Below are 23,450 nucleotides of genomic sequence, written 5' to 3' on the forward strand. Positions count from 1 at the left end.
TGTAAGGAAATACCATAGACTGGGTGGCTTAAACAGCAAACACTGTTTCTCACAGTTCTGGCGGCTGGACATCCAAGATCAAGGGGCTGGCAGATTCAGTATCTCATGAGATCCGTCTCTCTGGTTTGCAGATGGCTGTGTCCTCACATGGTGGAGAGAGAGGAGGAGAGCAATCTTGTGTGTCTTCTTATAAGAGCACTGATCGCTTCATGAGGGCTCCACCCTCACAACCTAATACTTCTCAGATATCATTGCATTGGGGGTTAAAGCTTCAGCCTAACAACAACAACAACAAAAATCTGAATTTTTTGGGGGGCGATGGACACAAACATTCAGTCTGTGGCCCTCAAAAAAGACAAAACTGCCCACCCCTGGGAAGTGTGTTGGAAATTTGTAGAGGTCTTTTGGATTGTCACAAAGGTTGGGATTTAGTGGGGATGTTAGACACGCCGCAGTGCAGAACCCGATGAAAGCTTTCCCCGCATGCTATGCAACTTTTTCTTCTTTTTTTTGACAGGAAAGTAGGATTTATTGGTGAGCATGAGTAAGGAGGGGACAGCGTCAAGGCTCTCATGAGTGCAGGGCCCACCATTTGTCCCGAGGGCCACGATTAGGGATGTATTTGATCCCATAGCCATCTGGGATGGGCTGCTTTTCTGCCACCATGTTTTCAAATTCATTCGCATTAAACTTAGTATATCCCCACTTCTTGGAGATGTGGATCTTCTGGCGGCCAGGGAACTTGAACTTGGCCCTGTGGAGGGCCTCCATCACGTGCTCCTTGTTCTGCAGCTTGGTGCGGATGGACATTATGACTTGGCCAATGTGGACCCTGGACACTGTGCCCTGGGGCTTCCCAAAGGCACCACGCATACCTGTCTGGAGCCTATCAGCTCCAGAGTGGGACACTACCTTGTTGACGCGGATGACGTGGAAGGGCTGGAGCTGCACTCGGATGTGAAAACCATCTTTGCCACAGTTTTTCACCAGGCGCTTGTTGGCACAAATATGAGCAGCCTCCAGGGCTTCGCAGGAGAGCTGCTCAAACTCATCTGACACCATGTGGCCACAGAGTGGGAACTCATCCACTTTTGCCTTCTTCCGCCCCAGGTTAAGAAGATACGGCTCGTAGCATCAGGTACGCCTCTGCAGAAGCAGGACTTTGGGTACGGCTTGTTCTTACAATACCGTTAACACCGGCAGGGCGGTAGCCCATGGCAACACCAGGATCTTCAGTGGCACGCCAAAGGGAAAGAGCTATGCAACTTTTTCAAATGCATCACTGGACATTCATAGGTTTATAATTATATATTCATAGGATTGATTCTAGTTTACCTAGAAACAGAAAATGTATTTTACACTGAAATTGCCAGATTATGGAAACAGAATATACTTTGCTTTCTTCACAGATTTCTTCAATGCAACTTGATCTGTTGGTCTGCATTTGTAGCTGTTGCATTTACAATGGTTCTATGGATAGGTATCCCTGACAGTATTGTTATATTATCTAGAGTAGTTGCCTCTGAAATAAATATTTTGTAATTAATTATAAATTATATAGTTTTCATATTAGAATTAAGACACTTGATTAGTTTTTTAACTGTGTCTGGAGATCAATTTTATTATTAACAATTTCACTGCAAGAGGGCATTGCAAAACATTTGTTAATAAAGTGTATACTAGTTCTACATCCATTCATTAATGTTCCACCATTTATTTAATAAGTCTCTTACTGATTTAGATTATTTCTAACATTTTACTTTTACAAATAATGTTGCTATGAAAAAGTTTGTATCCATCATTTCATATCTTTACAGGGTTTAAAATTTTTATTAATTACTAATTTTAAAAATCTAGAAAACTTTCATGTAAAGATCTAGGTTTCTGTCTTATTATAAAAATGTAATATATAGTCATCCTGGGCTCTTTCCTACCTGGTGATAATAATCTGTAACTAAGAAGTAGCTGCCTACTTTTGACAAGGTATATTAGTCTGATGGAGCTGTCATAACAAACTGGGTGGCTTAGATAACAGAAATTTATTTCTCCCAGTTCTGGAGACTAGGAAGTCCAAGATCAAGGTGCCAGCAAGGTAGGTTTCATGCTTAGGCCTCTTCTATGGCTTGTAGGCCATCTCACTGTGTGCTCACACGACCTTTTCTTTGTGTAATTGGGACGAGGAGAGAGAGAGAGAGCTCCCTCTGGTGTCTCTTCTAAGGATGATAATCCTATTGGATAAGGACCCCACCCTTATGACCTCATTTAAACTTAATTACCTCCTAAAGATCTTACTTCCAAATACAGTCACATTGGGTGTTAGGGCTTCAAAATACAAATCTGGGGGCAGGGGGACACAATTCAGTACAGAGCACAAGGCATGTACTCTCCAGCTGGCCACCTTCCCCACTATTCTTTATGGTTTCCCTAACACTGAGGACTATCAGTTTCCATCCGTCATCACACATGGGCTGGTGTATTTCTTCTACCAAATATAAGAGGAAATGAAGTAGTCATTATGTATAGGTCTCTTTCAAAAGTGAGAAAATGCAAGAGAGATTGAGAGAGGCAAGAGTTTCAAGCAAATGGGAGATAACATATTTTGGTGTAAGTATTCTTACATGTTTATATGCAAACTGAATGCAACTTTGTCAAAGAATAAAACTTAAGTACCCATTAGGAAACAAACCACTGGAACTGCTCAGACCCAGGCTGCTTTACATAGGCAGGTCATCTGCTTGGTCCCGTGGCAATAAAATCCTGAGCATGCATTTGTTTTTTTTTTTTTTTTTCTGCTCCTAGAAATTGCTTCAGGTCTGAGGACTCACTACTCCTTGGGAAATGGATTGCCACACTCTCTTTCTTTATGCATCGCCGACATCCCTGCATCTGTTTTCCAGTCTCGTATGTACTCTGCAGTGTAAGTGATGGAGGCCGAGTTCTTATGCAGCTGAGACTGAGCTGGCTGCCCTGTCCAACCGTGCAGCTCAGAAGGAAGCCAGGATATTTGTTGTTTGTTCATTTCCTTTCCTAAACACGAGCTTGTTGCTTGCTGCAGTGCAACAGGCTATGAATTCAAAATAGAACAGTTCCGTGGGTTACCTTTCAGATGAATGTTCACTTTTGACCAGTGACCCTGGAAGATCTAAAGCCACAAAATGGGGGAAGGGAGCACCTAGGAGAAAACAAGTTCCTTTAGAACTTCCAGAATTTCCAGTCAGAAATTCTGAGAATAATCATCTTTCTAGAGGCAAATCAACCCTCTTTTCAAAGTAAATAAAAAGGATGTTTATTAGAGTATATGCAAATGCAGAAAGCAACAGTTTTAAAGTGAAAAGAATGTGAACATGTTTTTTTATTTTCCAAGTCCAAGATTTCTTTTTTACTCTTGGCATGCCACACAGAATGAATAACCTTTCTTTGGATTGATTCCTAGCAAAGGTGCAATTCCAACTTTAGGGAGGCTTGTCTTTTGTTCTGGGGGAAATGTTTTCCCTTTGCTGGTGTCATTTAGCTATTGCAACAGTCTCAGGGCCACGCCCACTCAAGTGTGAGAAGATTTGCCACAAGTCTAAGGAAAAAAGCACCAGTCAGGAAGAAATTTTTGTATCTTGGCTGACATTACGGTGTAGTAACTACTTATTCTTGCAGTGCTTATGAAGCCTGGGACACCATCTCAAAGCAATTACTGAACACATATATAGTTCACCAAGTGCTTTATACATTTTATCTCACTTAATTCTCCAACAATCCAATGAAGATGGAAGCTATAAGAGATTACTATTATCCCAAGATCCAGAGCTATAAGTGGCAAACCTGAGAGTCTATGTCAGACCTCTTTGTTCATTCCTTTTCTTTTTTTTTTTAATTGTGGAAAGAACACAACATGAGATCTGCCCTCATAACACATTTTAAGTGTACAATATTTTATTTTTGATTATAGGTGCAATATACAATATAATAGATCTCTAGAACTTATTCACCTTGCTTGCCATTCCTTTCATCACATTCAGTAAAGACTGAGTTGATGATGTCTGTCTAACCCCAAAGCCTATGCTTCTCACCCAGAGATACTCTGCCTTTTAAATATTACTTTATAAAGTCAAACCGAGACAGGCTAGGACCTGGGACCCTTTATTGCAGTGCTTGCCCCTGGATTCACCTCTCCTCCAGCAACAAGATACAAAGAAACCTTATGGGACTAAAAATAACTGCGTGCATGCGCAGTTGGGACAAATTCTGGACAAAAGATACAAAGAGACCAAAAAAACCCAACTGCCACTTTTGAACAGCCTGGAGCAAAAACAGGGTGTCGGGAGCAAAAGTAGGGGGCTGTGCATGCCCCCTGCACGCAACACCACCTAAGGGGTGGGCAAAACTCCTAACCCACCCCTCCGGCCAGGCCCCTGCACACACCCGTACCCTCACCCCAGGTAAGGAACAAGCTTGCCCCCCCGCTCAGGGAGCGAGCGAGCCAGGGAACCTGTTGTTTGTTCTCACTCCCCCCACCTGCTGCAGCCGGGGCCCCAGTAAAGCCTTGCCTGAATTTCTTATCTGGCCTCTAGTCAATTTCTATTGATTGGGGAAGGCCAAGAACCCTGGTCAGTAACAAAACTACATCAAAATGTTATTTTAGCTCCTTACAACCTAGTATTGTACAAGTGAGAGCTAGTGGAGTCACTGGTGCCAAAAGTCATTCACTGTGAAGCAATCTTAACAGATCAAGCTAGGAAAATTCCCTTTAAGTCCATTTCTTGGGAATGGAGATCATCCATATAAATACAGATCACTCTTACACCTACCACTGGGCAAGCATGTTTGTCCCGTGGCATCATTTGGTCCATTTGCAAATTATGAGAGAGAAGGAAAGGCAAGGTAAGCAAAAAGAAACAATATGTTTATGGATTCTGTGCAAGGTGCTAGTGGATTTTGTTTGGATCTATTTTGATTTTCTCTAGGCTGTCTACCTGGTTTAGGAAGCCAAAAAAGAGCAGAGAAATTCAACATAAAATTAAAAATGGGTGAAAACTTGTGACTCTTAAGTTAATAAGACCAAAAATACATTTTTTTAAAAAAAAAGTTAATTTACTTATTTATTTATTTTTGGCTGTGTTGGGTCTTCGTTTCTGTGCGTAGGGCTTTCTCTAGTTGCGGCGAGCGCGGGCCACTCTTCATCGCGGTGCGCGGGCCTCTCACTATCGCGGCCTCTCTTGTTGCGGAGCACAGGCTCCAGACGCGCAGGCTCAGTAGTTGTGGCTCACGGGCCCAGTTGCTCCGCGGCATGTGGGATCTTCCCAGACCAGGGCTCGAACCCGTGTCCCCTGCATTGGCAGGCAGACTCTCAACCACTGAGCCACCAGGGAAGCCCCAAAAATACGTTTTTCAACGAAAAAGATTGAGCTTACATTGGGCTCAAACCCACTCACTTTCTTTAGCAACAAGAAAATTGAGAGGCTTGGGGTACAATACATTCTTCCGTTATTCTTGAGGTTGCAATCTTAGTACTATATACATATAGATATTTCTTTGTATTTGGGGGTAACTTTTACGATTCCCTCTAAGAATGTTAAATTAAAAATTAAGCCTTTGTAGATAAGTGAAAGCAGATCACCTTACAGAAGAAAATCCATCCAATGAAATAACAGTGAATTGACACATACACTTTAATGTAACAATGACTGTAATGGCAAACTCTTTTCCTCCTTAAGCATGGAAACAATGGTGTGCAAAAAGTATCTGGATCTTTCTTACATGATAGGAGTAGTGGGAAAACAGGTAAAAGAATAATCATTCTTCTGTTAGGACACAGTAACATGTTTGGATTCTGAACATTGTACATGTGTGTGCCACGAAGAAAGAAGAGGGGGCTTCTGAGAGATTTCCTTTCTGATTTTCTGGAAAGTCTTAAATTCGGATATTAAGTTCCATAGCAATACTATTTCAGATGACATAAAAATTGGCATGACCAATTTTTGGATTGAAAAAAAAGTCCACAGTTATCACTGACTTTGCTGTGCTTGAAGCATGTGATGAAAGTGGAACAGAATCTCCTTGCTGGCAAGGAAAACAGTTTCCATTACTTCATACTTGCATTCTCCACCTTTCCCTTGTAAGAGGAAAGGATGCTGAGGATGAAACAGCAAGGAGTCTAGAATAGAAAACCAGCACTTAAAGAAATATATGCTCATTATTAAAAGTTTTGAAAATGGAGAAAAATACAAAGAAAAACATTGCCAAAAATTCACCTTCCAAAGGTAACTGCTATTCTCATGTTAGTTCTTTCCTACCATTTTACAATGTTCTTCACATTTTTGATAGATTTTATAAAATCACTTTTATCTTTGTGTTTGTTTCAAAACTAACATGTGAATCATAAAGAATTTATAGAAAACAAAGAAACAGAATGGAAACAAACCATTGTCCAACAGTTAACATTTGAGGGTATATCAATTTTTCCATACTATATATTGAGCACTTATGTGCTTCAGGCCAGTCTTCTAAGCGCTACTCATGCACTGTCACATTTAAAGTGTACAGTTTTGCAGTAAGGTATGTATGGTTACTTCTGAGGTTTGAAAATATCAGGCTCAGGAACGAGCAAGGTCAGTGAGACTGAAAAGCCTTTGTTCTTATCTGGCAGTCCATGCTACACTGGAGCAGCTTTCAACTCCTTTTTTTAATCACCTAAATACATGTTATTTATTGAAATGGAATTATTTCCATTACTATTTGTAAATTCTCTGTTTAATTTAAAAATCCATTAAATATTCTTTTACAGATCCACTTTCAATGACTATAGTGTTTCCGTTTATTGAAATACCATGATTTATTTAGTGATTCCATATCGTGAGATATTTTGGTCAGTTCTAATTGCGCTAACAAACGATGCTAGAAAGGAATCTGTAATTCAAAAATAATAATTTCACATCTATAACTTATAGAGTTATAATTCATAGATGTGATATGCCAGCATGAAAGGACATAACAAAGTTTGTAGAATTTTGACAAAGTGTTGCCAAATCACTTTCCAAAGAGATTGCACCAATTTAAACCTGAATCGGTGATGTGTGAGTATGCCTGCCTCTCCACCGAAATGGAGCATTAGTGTTAATGTTTCCCAATGTACTTTTTGCATTTATTTATATAGGGTTGTAAATTTTTATTATGTATTCGTGTCCTCTGCCAATACTTCCACTGGAGCTTCTGTGGTTTTAAGAGCTCATTTAATCCTCCAACAATGAAGAAGTGGAATGAAGGTGGAAGTTATTACGTAACTGTCCCACGATCCCAGAGCTATAAGTAGCAGAACTGAGACTCTAATGCAGACCTCTTCATTCATTCATTCGTTCTTTATTCATTTTATTTATTCATTTCACTGCATTCAACAAATATTAAGTTGATGCTTTCAGATCATCAACTCAGTTTTCATAACATTTACTATTAAATAGTTCACCTTTTCCCCACCTATTTGCATTTCCAGAAAAACCCTGTAATAAATCCTTATATACACATGTATCTGTTTCTAGATATTCTAATTGGGCCATGCAGCTGCCTATCTGTTTATTTCTATGCCAGTATATAGGAGACACTTACTATTTGCCAACATCACTTTCATTAGGGCATCACCCCTCCCACCACATGTGGTCAATCTTGTCCTCTGTCCTCACCTGACACAAGAGGGACAGGAGTCCTGCATGGGCCAGTCAGAACTCCCTACACCTCTGGTCTTAGAAATTAGTCTCTGGGCTTCAAAAACTGGCATGTGGCTCAAGCTGGGCTGTGGGGTTTTCAGCTGGAGGAAATGAAGAAGACTGCCCCTGGCATTTGTAATCTGGGTGCTGGGCTATAGCCCACATGAGGGCTTTTGGCACTTACCTTCCCAGTCTCATGGAGGAAGCCCGTCTGCAGAGGGAGGGAAGGAGGACAGTACACAGGGGTAGGCTGAGGCAAGGGAAGAAGCAAGAAGCCTACCCGCATTCAGTCACGCTGGGTTCCTAGTCATGGAAATCCATGAATTCCGTTCTTTTTGGATTAAACTGGTTTGAGTTTCTGCTTTAGCAAGTCATGTCTGTCTTAAGTGTTTCATAAATGATACGGGGGCTATAAAAATTTAAGGCAGTGGTAACATCTGGGAAAATGCATCCTCTCTTCTAATATTAGTCCCCTCAAGACTCTTAGTCCAAATTTCCGTATCTATAAAGTAGAAATCATAATACTCAGCTTACCTCTTTTATAGGAAGAGTATTTATAGATAAGTGAATAAATATATATGAAATCTAAAAACACTATAAGATGTATTCTTTTAATCAATGGCATATTTATTTTTCTTAACTTTGTATGTCTTATTTGAGAGAAATTACTTTCATGTCTCTATCTATGCTACAGCCACCTAATAGGTTCATTATGGTTCATAAATGTATTTTATAATTAGATTTCTACAAGGACAACCCTAGTCATAAATATTAGGAAAGGAACGAACTTGTATTATGTCTTTCTATACATGTAAAAATCACCACAAGAAGAAAACTATTGTTTCAGTATTTTTTTTCACCATCAGTTGCCCAGTCCAAGAAGTATTAATGGAGAAAAGTCTCAGTTGAATGGTAATGTCAACTGTCGCATCAAACCAGATAATAACAAAGTGTCAGTGTAACTCCAAGGTGTCTAAATGTTCAATGTGTTAAAAGACTGCCTTCATTCACAATATAGCTCTTTACAGTAAAGTCCATGGCCCCATAGTTCTTAAAGAACAGAACAAATAGTTGAAAATGATGGTTACATTTTAAGTTTCTCACATCTTGGAATAATTAATGTGTATGTGAAGAATTTCTCTAAGCTGATTGAAACATAGGCAGAAAAATGTCTGTTTTCTTTTTTTAATCAATCATTTCATTTTACTGCCACTAGATATACTGGTTCTGCTTTATTCTCATGAGAAAGATTTTTGCTTGAGTCATAGCAAATTTGCTGAAGAACATCATGATATTTTAACATAACAAGAATGTCTACTTTTAAATCTCTAAAATTAATTCCATCCTCCCTGAGGAAAGACAAATGGAATGGCCAGGTTCCACACTCTGAAGTACACAGAAAAGACTGACAAAAGCGTTCCCAGTCTGAAGCCTTGTTGCTAGCTTTGTAGGTTTAATTGCTTGCTCGTTTGTTTTAAATCTGAGATTATATATTCTTATATATGATACCTTTTAAACCTTGAAATCATATTCCAGGGGATGAATAAGGTTTATATTGTCATGTTTGATGGAAAAAGAACAGTTTCTGCTCACTTTCATCTCTGTGGTTGGTCATTAAAGAGTGTAATTAGTCAATATCTGTGACTGGCCTGCTATATTCAGATTGAATAAAACTTTTTTTTTTTTGGAACAGCTATTGTGTGTCTAGCACCACGTTCTCAATTATTTTATCTCAATCTTGACAATCACTTTATGAGCGGAGTATTTTCACAGTCGTTTTAAATGCAGGAAGCTGAAGTTTAGAGAGATTTGTCCAAACAGCCAGCACTGAGATTAGTCATTTGTGCAGAGTCACACAATTAAAAAGAGTCAGGATTTCAACTCAGGTCTTTCAAATTTATGATGTTTGCCCTTTTGACTCTCTTCCCTCTGATCCCTAAAATTGTGAATAATTGAAACTTATCACAGAGGACATGTGTAATAGTGTGGATGGATCTCAAAGACACAATGCTAAGCAAAATAATCCAGAAACAAAAAAGTACATACAGTATGAATCGTGGGTATGAAATCCAAGTTCAGGTTTACTCATCTTTACTTCCTGAATAGATCTCTTTACACCTTCTGAATGTGATATCTCTTTTGCTGGAATACTTCCTCTAAGAGTGATATCAAAGAGTCTTTGTGCTAATCCTTCTGAGACAATTGTATGCTTGAGAATATCTTTGTTGCACTTAAACAAAAACAGCTGGATGAAAACATTCTGGGTTCAAATTACTTTTTCCTTCAGCACGTTGAAAATATTAGTCTCGTCTCATCTAATACCATTGCTGAAACATCTAATATCAATTTGGTTTTTGCTCCTTTGTCTCAAGCATCTTCTTTTTTCCACTATGATGGTCTTACATTTTACTATAGTATAACCAAGAGTTGGTTTTTCTTATCTATTCTCTTGATGTTTTCTAAACTCTTTCAATCTGTGGTCTTCCTTCTTTCTTTAATTACAGGAAATTCTCAATCATTATTTCTTCAAATATTTTCTCCTCTTCATTTACTGTATTCTCGTCTTCTGAAGTTCGTTCTATCCTCTTTCTCTTAACTTTTTTTTTTTTCTTTTGGTCCTGCAGCATGCGGGATCTTAGTTCCCCGACCAGGGATCAAACCTGTGCCCCCTGCAGTGGAAGCACGGAATCTTAACCACTGGACCGCCAGGGAAGTCCCGACATTTCTTTTATATTTTGCTCTTTTTGTACATACTTGATGTCTTTTAGGAGGATTCCTTTACATTTTTTTAGTTTACTAGCTCATTCTTTGGTTATATCCATTCTAATATTCAATCCATCTACAGTTTCTTATTGCAATGCTAACTTGCAATTGCCTCTTTCTTATAACCGTTTGTGCCTACTTCAAATTACCAATATCCTCCTGAAAAATCGTTCTTTTGTTTACATTAAATTGATTGATTGTGCTTTGCCTTGTGTTGGGTCTCCAGCTAAATTTTGGACAGTCATTATATTTCTCTATGAGCTCATGTTAACGGAGGGCTATCACCTCCCTCAGGTGGTAACCAGGACCTATTGCAATCTTGTCTCTCACACCTGCTAGGCTCTGGCTCCAGTACTAGACTGTAATTCCGATTTTCTTCCTCCAGCTCTCTCTCTGCTTCTCCCTTGCTATGGCTCACAGTCCTGCATTCTGGCCGGTGATTCTTCACACACTCACCCACTTCGGATGTCGCCAGAGGTTTCTGACAGCATTTAAGTTAATTAGTCAGGTCCATCAATTTCACTTTCACCCTGGAGCATTTCCAGATTGCGTTCTGGGACCGAGCCACTAACTAACTAATTTCCTTGCAATCCAGCAAACCTCACTTTTTGTGCAGCATTAGGATGCTACAAATTTTAAAGCGAGATCAAAACCACCAGCTCATTCCCTTCTTTCCTTCTTTTCCAGGAGGTTTCTGCTATCGTAAAGTTGCTGTGTCATTCTCATATGTATTTGTATACCTTTACTTCATATTGTAAAATAAAATTCAAATTTTATGGCAAGACAAGAAAAATTTAAACAGAAAAATTCTTCTCTGCCCTTTGGCCTCCTTTCTCCCCCCACTGTGCCTTGTGTATCCACATTATGCTGGACCAAACCTCTCCCATTGGCAGGAATACCTGCTCAGCCATAAAGAGCAACGTTCTCCTAGCATCAAAAGACAACTCCTTAAAAGATAACACTCCTTCTTGATCCTGTAAGGGGTCACATGATCCACCGCAAAGGGCGTATGTATCTGGATTGTATAAGCTGTCAATATTACATCATTTGATGTACAGCCCTCTGCCTCAAAAAACATATAAACTGTGTCGACTTTTTTTTTTTTAACATCTTTATTGGAGTCTGCTGTATAATCAAGTGAATCAGCTATACATATACATATATCCCCATATCCCTTCCCTCTTGCATCTCCCTCCCACCCTCCCTATCCCACCCCTTTAGGTGTTCACAAAGCACCGAGCTGATCTCCCTGTGCTATGCGGTTGCTTCCCACTAGCTATCTATTTTACATTTGGTAGTGTATATATGTCAGTGCTACTCTCTCACTTCATCCCAGCTTACCGTTCCCCCTCCCCATGTCCTCAAGGCCATTCTCTATGTCTGCACCTTTATTCCTGTCCTGCCCCTAGATTCTTCACTACCTTTTTTTTTTTTAGATTCCATATATATGTGTTAGCGTATGGTGTTTGTTTTTCTCTTTCTGACTTACTTCACTCTGTATAACAGACTCTAGGTCCATCCACTTCACTGCAAATAACTCAATTTCGTTTCTTTTTATGGCTGAGTAATATTCCATTGTATATATGTACCACATCTTCTTTATCCATTCATCTGTCAGTGGACACTTAGGTTGCTTCCATGCCCTGGCTATTGTAAATTGTGCTGCAATGAACATTGTGGTACATGACTCTTTTTGAATTATGGTTTTCTCAGGGTATATGCCCAGTAGTGGGATTGCTGGGTCGTATGGTAGTTCTATTTTTAGTTTTTTAAGGACTCTGCATACTGTTCCCCATAGTGGCTGTATCAATTTACATTCCCACCAACAGTGCAAGAGGGTCCCCTTTTCTCCACACCCTCTCCAGCATTTATTGTTTGTAGATTTTTTGATGATGGCCATTCTGACTGGTGCGAGGTGATACCTCATTGTAGTTTCGATTTACATTTCTCTAATGATTAGTGATGTTGAGCATTCTTTCATGTGTTTGTTGGCAATCTGTATATCTTCTTTGGAGAAATGTTTATTTAAGTTTTCTGCCCATTTTTGGATTGGGTTGTTCGTTTTTTTCATATTGAGCTGCATGAGCTGCTTGTATATTTTGGAGATTAATCCTTTGTCAGTTGCTTATTTTGAAAATATTTTCTCCCGTTCTGAGGGTTGTCTTTTCATCTTGTTTATGGTTTCCTTTGCTGTGCAACAGCTTTTAAGTTTCATTAGGTCCCATTTGTTTCTTTTTATTTTTATTTCCATTTCTCTAGGAGGTGGGTCAAAAAGGATCTTGCTGTGATTTATGTCATAGAGTCTTCTGCCTATGTTTTCCTCTGAGAGTGTTATAGTGTCTGCCCTTACATTTAGGTCTTTAATCCATTTTGAGTTTATTTTTGTGTACGGTGTTAGAGAGTGTTCTAATTTCATTCTTTTACATGTAGCTGTCCAGTTTTCCCAGCACCACTTTTTGAAGAGGCTGTCTTTTCTCCATTGTATATTCTTGCCTCCTTTATCAAAGATAAGGTGACCATATGTGTGTAGATTTACCTCTGGGCTTTCTATCCTTTTCCATTGATCTATATTTCTGTTTTTGCGCCAGTACCATACTGCCTTGATTACTGTAGCTTTGTAGTATAGTCCGAAGACAGGGAGCCTGATTCCTCCAGCTCTATTTTTCTTTCTCAGGATTGCCCTAGCTATTCGGAGTCTTTTGTGTTTCCATAGAAATTGTGAAATTTTTTGTTCTAGTTCTGTGAAAAATGCCATTGGTAGTTTGATAGGGATTGCGTTGAATCTGTAGATTGCTTTGGGCAGTAGAGCCATTTTCACAATGTTGATTCTTCCAATCCAAGAACATGGTATATCTCTCTGTTTGTATCATCTTTAATTTGTTTTATCAGTGTCTTATAGTTTTCTGCATAGAGGTCTTTTATCTCTTTAGGTAGGTTTATTCCTAGGTATTTTATTCTTTTTGTTGCAGTGGTAAATGGGAGTGTTTCCTTAATTTCTCTTTCAGATTTTTCATCATTAGTGTATAGGAATGCAAGAGATTTCTGTGCACTAATTTTGTATCCTGCTACTTTACCAAATTCATTGATTAGCTCTAGTAGTTTTCTGGTAGCATCTTTGGGATTCTCTATGTATAGTAACATGTCATCTGCAAAAAGTGCCAGTTTCACTTCTTCTTTTCAGATTTGGATTCGTTTATTTCTTTTTGTCTCTGATTGTTGTGGCTAAAACTTCCAAAACTATGTTGAATAATAGTGGTGAGAGTGGGCAACCTTGTCATGTTCCTGATCTTAGTGGAAATGGTTTCAGTTTTTCACCATTGAGAACGATGTTGGCTGTGGGTTTGTCATAGATGGCCTTTATTATGTTGAGGTAAGTTCCCTCTATGCCTACTTTCTGGAGAGTTTTGATCATAAATGGGTGTTGAATTTTGTCGAAAGCTTTTTCTGCATCTATTCAGATGATCATATGGTTTTTATCCTTCAGTTTGTTAATACGATGTATCACATTGATTGATTTGCTTATATTGAAGAATCCTTGCATTCCTGGGATAAACCCACTTGATCATGGTGTATGATCCTTTTAATGTGCTGCTGGATTCTGTTTTCTAGTATTTGGTTGAGGATTTTTGCATCTGTGTTCATCAGTGATATTGGCCTGTAGTTTTCTTTCTTTGTGACATCTTTGTCTGGTTTTGGTATCAGGGTAATGGTGGCCTCATAGAATGAGTTTGGGAGTGTCCCTTCCTCTGCTATATTTTGGAAAACTTTGAGAAGGATAGGTGTTAGCTCTTCTCTAAATGTTTGATAGAATTCACCTGTGAAGCCATCTGGTCCTGGGCTTTTGTCTGTTGGAAGATTTTTAATCACAGTTTCAATTTCAGTGCTTGTGATTGGTCTGTTTATATTTTCTATTTCTTCCTAGTTCAGTCTCGGGAGGTTGTGCTTTTCAAAGAATTTGTCCATTTCTTCCAGGTTTTCCATTTTATTGGCATATAGTTGCTTGTAGTAATCTCTCATGATCCTTTGTATTTCTGCACTGTCAGTTGTTACTTCTCCTTTTTCATTTCTATTTCTGTTGATTTGAGTCTTCTCCCTTTTTTTCTTGAGAGTCTGGCTAATGGTTTATCAATTTTATTTATCTTCTCAAGGAACCAGCTTTTAGTTTTATTGAACTTTGCTATCGTTTCCATCATTTCTTTTTCATTTATTTCTGATATGATCTTTTTGATTTCTTTCCTTCTGCTAACTTGGGTTTTTTTGTTCTTTCTCTAATTGCTTTAGGTGTAAGTTTAGGTTGTTTATTTGAGATGTTTCTTGTTTCTTGAGGTAGGATTGTATTGCTATAAACTTCCCTCTTAGAACTGCTTTTGCTGCATCCCATAGGTTTTGGGCCATCGTGTTTTCATTGTCATTTGTTTCTAGGTATTTTTTGATTTCCCCTTTGATTTCTTCAGTGATCACTTCGTTATTAAGTAGTGTATTGTGTAGCCTCCATGTGTTTGTATTTTTTACAGTTTTTTCCTTTAATTGATATCTAGTCGGAAAAGATACTTGATATGATTTCAATTTTCTTAAATTTACCAAGGCTTGACTTGTGACCCAAGATATGGTCTATCCCGGGGAGTGTTCCATGAGCACTTGAGAAGAAAGTGTATTCTGTTGTTTTTGGATGGAATGTCCTATAAATATCAGTTAAGTCCTTCTTGTTTAATGTGTCATTTAAAGCTTTTGTTTCCTTATTTATTTTCATTTTGCTTGATCTGTCCATTGGTGAAAATGGGGTGTTAAAGTCCCCTGCTATGATTGTGATACTGTCAGTTTCCCCTTTTATGGCTGTTAGCATTTGCCTTATGTATTGAGGTGCTCCTATGTTGGGTGCATAAATATTTACAATTGTTATATCTTCTTCTTGGATTGATCCCTTGATCATTATGTAGTGTCCTTCTTTGTCTCTTGTAATAGTCTTTATTTTAAAGTCCGTTTTGTCTGATATGAGAATTGCTACTCCAGCTTTCTTCTGATTCCCATTTGCATGGAATATCTTTTTCCATCCCCTCACTTTCAGTCTGTATGTGTCCTTAGGTCTGAAGTGGGTCTTGATTGTAGACAGCATATATACGGGTCTTGTTTTTGTATCCATTCAGCCAGTCTGTGTCTTTTGGTTGGAGCACTTAATCCATTTAAATTTAAGGTAATTATCGATATGTATATTCCTTTTACCATTTTCTTAATTGTTTGGGCTTGCTACTGTAGGTCTTTTCCTTCTCTTGTGTTTCCTGTCTAGAGAAGTTCCTTTAGCATTTGTTGTAAAGCTGTTTTGGTGGTGCTGAATTCTCTTAGCTTTTGCTTGTCTGTAAAGATTTTAATTTCTCCGTCGAATCTGAATGAGATCCTTGCTGGGTAGAGTAATCTTGGTTGTAGGTTTTTCCCTTTCATCACTTTAAATACGTCCTGCCACTCTGTTCTGGCTTGCAGAGTTTCTGATGAAAGATCAGCTGTTAACCTTATGGGGATTCCCTTGTATGTTATTTGTTGCTTTTCCCTTGCTGCTTTTAATATCTTTTCTTTGTATTTAATTGTTGATAGTTTGATTATGTGTCTTGGCATGTTTCTCATTGGATTTATCCTGTATGGGACTCTCTGTGCTTCCTGGACTTGACTATTTCCTTTCCCATATTAGGGAAGTTTTCGATTATAATCTCTTCAAATATTTTCTCAGTCCCTTTCTTTCTCTCTTCTTCTTCTGGGACCCCTATAATTCGAATGTTGGTGTGTTTAGTGTTGTCCCAGACATCTCTGACACTGTCCTCAATTCTTTTCATTATTTTTCCTTTATTCTGCTCTGCAGTAGTTATTTCCACCATTTTATCTTCCAGGTCACTTATCCGTTCTTCTGCCTCAGTTATTCTGCTATTGATTCCTTCTAGAGAATTTTTAATTTCATTTATTGTGTTGTTCATCATTGTTTGTTTGTTATTTTGTTCTTCCAGGTCCTTGGTAAACGTTTCTTGTATTTTCTCCATTCTCTTTCCAAGATTTTGGATCATCTTTACTATCATTATTCTGAATTCTTTTTCAGGTAGACTGCCTATTTCCTCTTCATTTGTTTGGTCTTGTGGGTTTCTACCTTGCTCCTTCATCTGCTGCATATTTCTCTGTCTTCTCCTTTTGCTTCACTTACTGTGTTTGGGGTCTCCTTTTTGCAGGCTGAAGGTTTGTAGTTCCCATTGTTTTTGGTGCCTGCCCCCAGTGTGTAGGGTTGGTTCAGTGGGTTGTGTAGGCTTCCTGGTGGAGGAAACTGGTGCCTCTGTTCTGGTGGATGAAGCTGGATCTTGTCTTTCTGGTAGGCAGGACCACGTCCGGTGGTGTGTTTTGGTGTGTCTGTGGACTTATTATGATTTTAGGCAGCCAGTCGTCTAATGGGTGGGGTTGTGTTCCTGTCTTGCTAGTTGTTTGGCATGGGTTGTCCACCACTGGAGCTTGCTAGTCGTTGAGTGGAGCTGGGTCTTAGCATTGAGACGGAGATCTCTGGGAGAGCTCTCGCCGATTGATATTATGTGGGGCCAGGAGGTCTCTCGTGGTCCAATGTCCTGAACTTGACTCTCCCACCTCAGCAGCACAGCCCTGACAGCTGGCCGGAGCACCAACACCCCGTCAGCCACATGTCCAGGTACGTGGGGAGTTTCTTGCCTTTTGGGAGGTCTGAGGTCTTCTGCCAGTGTTCAGTATGTGTTCTGTAGGAGCTGTTCCACATGTAGATGTATTTCTGATGTATTTGTGGGGAGGAAGGTGATCTCCACATCTTACTCCTCTGCCATCTTGAAGGTCCTCTATCCCGTGTCAACTTCTAACAGGCAGAATAGTTCTCAGAGCTTTCTGAGATGCTCCTCCCAGGTTATAGTCCTCAAATTTGGCTCACATAAAATTTTTCCATTCTTTCTTAGATCGACTGATTTTTTGTCGATAATATGAATACTTCCATAAACATTACTTAGTATTATTTTGTGTTTTTAAAATTATCATAAAAAGTATCATACTGTACAGCTATAAAAAAGAACTGTTTATATAATGAGTTGTGTTAAATTCAATTCTTTTTCAAAAAATCCAAAAAACAAAAAACTTGAGGCATTTTAAAATTAAGGATACCACACTTAATAAAAGAAAAAGTGCAAGATCAGAACCAAGGGAAAAGGGAAATGTCAGCATGCTAAGGTAAGGGTTAGAATAGTTGCAATGTTTGAGAATGAAGCAGTGCTCTGAATAAAAGGGCATTAAGTCTTTTTAGTTTTGGGAAAAGATCAGACTCTTTGGGGGAATCACATTCTGATTCACAGACGGTCACTTGGTGTGTAATACACTTAAAGGCAAGTAAATCATTTGCCCTTCCATTGATTCCAGCAGCCATAAGTAGAAACCAAGCTGTGTGGACCAGAGCCTTTTTAGGCTTGAAATAGGAGCCAGAAGCAAAACAAAGCAGAAAACATCCAGAAGTGGATCTAACGGGCTTTGTTTTGAGAATCAGTTTAAGGCAACCTGTGTCTTTATAGTAGTATATCTGCAGCATAACTTGGCTGTCCACACACTGTGAAATGATTTTAAAATTTGTAGCCATGACTTTAAGTAGGAACAGGCATTACTTTCCTGTTTACTGAGCAAAGAAACTGGCTGGGCTGACTAGAACGTTTAAGTGACGGATGCAACAACTGCTATTGTTTCAGGCTTCTGTTAGATACTTGGAACATTATCACTGGTTTTAAAAAGGAACACGGTTTGGAGCACTGTATAAATAATATTATTCTACAATGAGACATTGCTTTCTAAATCTATAGCTATTTTTTAAAATCACATGGAGAGTTGTGTTCATCATGTGGGGAAGCTATACTTTTTCAAGCCTCTTTATTTTGCGGTATAGTGAAACGAGCTCAGAGAAAATTCAACTTCAGATATAGTTAAGGAAATTTTAAATTAATAAAATTATCGTTCAATTTTTGAGACGAGCTTGACGATCTCTATATTTATGTTCGGGGTAAAATTAGAGTGAGCAGCTGTGATCCTTAATCATGAAATGGAGCAGGACCCTGTGGGGCTCCTGGGCACGGAGCTAATCAGGGAAGGGAGGGAGTGCAGAGACAAGGGAAGAGCAGCCAAGAAACAATAGTGCAGCCTTGGGGCAGGGTCCTGGTTCCGCCTCATGGGACACACATAACAATATCTTTGAGCTCTTCAGCGGAACTAAAACCCCCAACAAATGCAAGATGCTAACCCCTTGATGAAGCATTCTTCGGAGAAGATCAGGAGACCACCCGGGGCCAGATGGAAGGCCCTGACCCTTATCGGCAACCCCGGCCTTGAACCATTGCTGTAAAAACTCCTACCAAATCCTCCTGAGTTGGGACACACAGTTTCAAGAGCAAGAACCCGCTGTGCCCCCCTTGGCTTGGCAAAACAATAAAGCTATTCTCTTCTACTTCACCCAAAACTCTGCCTCCGAGAGTGGATTCAGCACCGGTGCACAGAGGCTGAGTTTTCGAACTCAATCACACTCATTTCGACATGAACAGACTCTCAGTCACTTAATTCACTTTACAAATATGTATTGACTTATTGACTACCTACTATGTGCCAGGCATTGTGCTATGTGTGAAAAAGACTCTGCCCTTGACCCAGCTCTAGTCAAGGTGCACTAAGCCCTCAAGGCCCTGCGCTTGGATTCTGTCCTTTATTGGTAAGAATCTTGCTGGGGCAGTTTAGTGAAAATCCCCCACCCATGATATTGGATCAAATTCTCCATCCCCCCCATCCTCTGGCGGTATCTTATCACCCTGGCCTGCTTTCAGCAAGATTCCTGTTGAGTTGGTCTAGCAATAATGCCCTAGCCTGATGTTTTCCTCCCACTAATTTTCCATCCGCTGACCCCCACCTTGCTCCTCGGCGGTAAATCTCCACTTGTCCTTGTTGTATTTGGAACTTAGCCCTATCTCTCCTCTACTACAAAACCCTCTTGCGGTATTCCCCCTGGATAATGCCTGCCTTATCATCTTTAACAAGTGTCATGTATAAATTTTTCTCTTTACAGAAACAGAGTAAATCCTTGCACTCATGTGGTTTAGAGTCCAGACAATAAGCAACCACGTAATGAATCAATGACCATTTTGCTAAGTACCATAAAGTAAAAGTTTCCAGTGCTAAATAGCCATATAGGAGGAATATTAATAACTTAGTCAAATATGAGGAAGCATGGTCCTGAGGAAAAGCCACGCTTGTTAAGACACACTGGTAAGTAGGAGTGACCGAGGAAAGGAGGCCACAAGGAAGCGTGTTTCAGGTAGAGGACATGGCAAGTGCAGACTCGCAGGTGGGATGCCACCTGGCCTGTCTGAGAGCTGAGAAGGGCAGCATGGCTGGAGCTTCAGAAACAAGGGACACAGGTGAGTCATATCAAGCTAGAGAAGCATTGGCCGTAGGAAGAAGTTTGGATTTCATTCTGAGTGATCCAGAGGGGGTGATATGATCAGATTTGCCCTTTGAGAAAGACTATCTTATTACTCTGAAGAAAATGGATTGGGCAGGACAGCGGGAGGCAAGGTGAACCATTTGGCCAGGACGGCCATAGCCGGAAGGACAAGGCCCACAGCAGGGGAGAGGGAGAGGCGTGGATGGATTCAAATTGTAATTAGGAGGAGGGGTCAACAGGCCCTGGTGACCACCCAAGGTCTAGACCAAGTAACTGTCACAGGGGATGACAGTATTCAGCCAGCAATGAAGGATTACAAGGATGTGAGGGAGGCAAGTGGATTCGGAGGAAGGTGTGCAGTGGGCCTCATTGGAATTCTACCACAGCTTGCAGATGAATCCTAGAAGTTGTGACCAGGGCCGATACCCCATTTGCCTGTGGCCACCAGATACGGGCAGCAGCAGTGGGTACAGTGATGACCAGCGATAGCAGAAAGTGAACGTAAACCAACAAACCCTTCTCAGGATGCCAGAGACAGGAGCCTGGTGTGTGCTGTGGGTGGACCCACTGACCACCTTGGTCCCAGGGCCTCTCCTGCTGTGACTTGGCAAAGGGCCAAAAGCTGGTACTTTTCTCTCCCAGCACGTGCCTTGTGGGTTTAGTTTGTTGACCTACAGGTGCCTCTGGGTCTCCCGTGAGTTTCCAGTTTGAAGGTTGAAATCTTAAGCCACGTAACGAGAGTGTGGACAGCTAGAGAACTAAAGAAGGTCTGAGGAAAACAAGAATTGGAAGAAACATAAGAGATTATGAGAAAAGCACCACAGAACCTTTTTTTCAGAAACTACCTTTTTCATGTTTAAATTCTTTGGGGGAAAAAATGCAGTTATTTGTTTAACAGCTCAGAAAACGACTGATCGGATAATGCATCAGAATCAGTTTCCACTCCTGGGTGCCAAACTATGGCCCACTGCCATCTCTGTGACCTCTGGTCACCCTGCTTCAGCCACACTGGCCTCTAAGCACATTCCTGCCTCAGGGCCTTTGCATTTGCAGGTCCTTCTGCCTAGATGTCTAGATGGACATTCTCTATTCCTTTGGGTCTTTGCTCAACTGCCCCTTCTCAGTGAGGCCTTCTCTCTCTTAACTGGCCCTCACACACCATCCCTCCCCCACTTCTGGTGGCCCATCCCTCTTTTCTGCTTTTTTTTTTCCATAGCAGTTATTATCATCTCATACAATTATTTTTATTTATTTGTTTGCTTATCTCCTTCCATCAAAATGCAAGCTCTGTAAAAGGCAGTGATTTAGTTTTCTATGTCTCCAGCTCTTAGAACAGGGATTCTCCCAAAGTAAACCCTTAATAAATACTTACAGAATAAATGAATAATCCTTTAAAGCACAGGATACTGATATAGCAGTTTTAAAACCACGCTAATGCCTATGGTTTAATAATTATTTTGGTATCAAAGAGATTACTGCTTTGAAAAGAGAACACAATTATTTTGAAGCAAACAGGTTAGAACCAGTTAGAGCCCCCTGTGCACTCAGCTAATGCTAGTTGAGGATGCTGTGGGCAGATAGATGGGTGGCAGCTGGGAGCAAAGAATTCCCAGTGGGCATTCGTCCTCTTGCAAGCCCTCTTTGAAAATCAGGTGATGTTAGTCATAAAAACAAGGCTGAGTTCTCTTGATTTTTTGCCATTGTTGTGACAAGGAGATCGAGCCATCACATCATTTTAATCATTAAAGGGCTCCAGGAGAAACGGTTGGTCTCAGTGACTGCTCTGCATGACAGGGTAATGACCAATGCCTCCTCAGCGGTTGGCTGTGTTCCATATTGACTAGGTGATAATCTGCTGCATGCAGCTGGCTGGAATAGATTAGAATGGTGAGCACAAGACACAGACTAATCAACGAGAGAGATACGCGCCACCCTATCGGAGCGTCCTTTGGGACCATCCACAGTCACAACTGTCATTCTGAAATCCTGCTGAGTCCAGAGAACGCTTTACTTGCAGGCTGGTTCATGCTTTTAAAGGTGGTGTTTGACACAGTTAGGGAGACCTTATCCCACAGCTACAACCTGAATTTCTTGATAAGGCACCTAACTCGTTTAGGTGTTCTAGAAATTGGGAATTTGTGTTCTGTTCATCCATTTTGCCCAGGAGAGGGATGTAAGTGAATGTCCTGGTTCCTCCTGCCTGGAGTTTATCTGGCCTGAGTAGGGCATACTCAAGGGAGGAACTTATACAGAGGAGTCAGTTCATGTTTTACAATGAGATTTCTAACAATATTCAGGGATGCCGTGTCAACGAAGGCCAGAATCTAAACTGACGGGTGAGCTAGTCCGATATCAAAAAAGATTATGAAGGGATAAACATTTGGAAAGTACAGTAAAAATAGTAACTCTTAGAAATGTAAATCCAATAAACTAGAGAGATGGAGCTTAGATAAATAGAACACCATGTGAAAAGATCCCAAAATTCTCTAGGGGTCAGAGAGATGCAAATTAAAAGAATAGGAAGGTATCATTTTATACCCTTCAGGATGGAAACAAGAAGGTCAAAAAGAGCTAGAATATTTGTCACTGGCGGAGATCTGGACAACAGAGTGTTGTTCCCCAATGCCATTGGAAATGTAGTGTTACAACCTTTTTAGGAAAGCAGACTGGCCACTTCCTATATTATAAGTATAATTACACATATCTTTGATCCAGCAACCCTGCATAAAGCCATGCATTATCCTAGGTCCTTTCTGTGATAAGCTGACTAACCCAACACACAAGACTATTACATAGCTTGCAAAGCTCTGTAGTAATAGAAACATAAAATTCTGCTTATTGGCATTCTTAGGTGCTCTAATTTTCAGGGACCAGATCTGTTTGGCTTTTTAAAATTAACTTACATCTTTATTGATTCAGGGATGCTGAAAATGTTGTCAGTCTTCCAAATGCCAAGTGAGACTATTTGAATTTAGGGGGAAAAAAACCCCAGAAAAAAAATGCCAGGTCAGAGGCATGAAACCCAGCACACCCAAAGGACTGCTGCTCATCATTGTGTGACAATTTTGAGAATCAAAATGAAGAATGGTCAGAAATTGACTTGGGACTGCATTCTTCATTGGTGCTATCCAAATGCAAAGTCAGAGTGCCAGAAAAATCAGAATTGAACTGTTGAATTTATTTGGGTGTCTAGTTTATATTAGGTTTAAAATTGTATTGGGATACAAACTTTGTTTAACTTATGTGTCAGGGAAATGCCACTGACAGGTAAATGTGCCTGTTCCCTACCCTTACGCAGTCCAGAAGACAACACTTAGCTGATGCAATCACCGGAGGGTAGCAAGACCTGAGCCACAGATAAAATGGCCCACTGCCAAGGTGAGAACAGTTTTTCTTTTTGCACCTAATAATGAAATACTTTATTCTACATCAAGGTATCTGGAAAATGAAGCTGCATTTGGCGCACATTACAGATGAGGAATGATCCATATATGGTGAGTACAAAACTCAGTTACAGAATTATTTCCTAGTATTACCAGATACTC

The 23,450-nt window shown here is 40.0% G+C and overlaps 1 pseudogene; it reads right to left on the reverse strand.

Moving 5' to 3' along the window:
* Positions 1-570: 570 nt before the first annotated feature.
* LOC137771016 (large ribosomal subunit protein uL16-like) lies at positions 571-7,974 on the reverse strand (annotated as a pseudogene).
* Positions 7,975-23,450: the final 15,476 nt, after the last annotated feature.

This window comes from Eschrichtius robustus, chromosome 10 (assembly GCF_028021215.1).
Source record: "Eschrichtius robustus isolate mEscRob2 chromosome 10, mEscRob2.pri, whole genome shotgun sequence".
In the NCBI taxonomy this organism is placed as follows: Eukaryota; Metazoa; Chordata; class Mammalia; order Artiodactyla; family Eschrichtiidae; genus Eschrichtius; species Eschrichtius robustus.